Raw genomic sequence first — 927 nt, forward strand, 5'->3', positions numbered from 1 at the left:
TCTCCTATTTACTATGTGATTCAACCACTTTGTCTGCTAGTGCTTTCCGTTTCTCTAAGACTTCCGAGCCACAAATCAAAATCTAAGATAACAATGTCAAATTCAAAGTGACTGCTAGCTTCCTGCTATAGCAGTGCTCTTCATTGGAAGAGTATTGAAATAGTCATGTACTTGATTCCCACACACCCCGCCCCCTTCAAATAAAAAGTTCATAGCCAGGTTAGAAATGTCCTAGTTTAGCCCATCACATTTAAATGCTACTCATCCTCACAGAAATTCCCATTTGCACAGAAAACTTTCTTGATAAACATCACAGAAAATCCAAAATAAAGTTCTAATTAAGATACCCAACAAGAAAAGTGATTTTCAAACACAAATCAGTCCAGCACGGGATATCATATTCCAATACAAGCATCTTTTCCTGTCACAAGACATCTGGAAAATGTATCAGAATGAGTAATAAAATTAATTCGTAGACATGTGAATGCAGTCATCATACTATCAAATTCACATACCCTGGGAACCTTGAAAATTTGAAGATGCATCATCTTTTGGGAGGAATAGCAGAGCCAAGCATCAGGCTGCTTTCTGAACTCTCAATAGTTAAATGACCCCAGAAAAGTAAAAGAGATAACCAAGTTAAAAGAAAAAAGCAAAGGAGGATTAGTGGTGAAGAAGCTAAAGTGGAGAGAAACACACAAACTGTCAGTGATTAGTCATCAAGAAAATCCAACAAATCATTAAAATAAAATTTGAAAAACAATGCTGGAAGGCAATCCCCAGAATTAGTGGTGAAGAAGCCAAAGTGGAGAGAAACACACAAACTGTCAGTGATTAGTCATCAAGAAAATCCAACAAATCATAAAAATAAAATTTGAAAAACAACGCTGGAAGGCAATCCCCAGAAACGAATCCTACAAAAAGCAT

This window comes from Solanum verrucosum, unplaced genomic scaffold, assembly GCF_900185275.1.
Source record: "Solanum verrucosum unplaced genomic scaffold, falcon-dt-bn FXZP01000199.1, whole genome shotgun sequence".
In the NCBI taxonomy this organism is placed as follows: domain Eukaryota; kingdom Viridiplantae; phylum Streptophyta; class Magnoliopsida; order Solanales; family Solanaceae; genus Solanum; species Solanum verrucosum.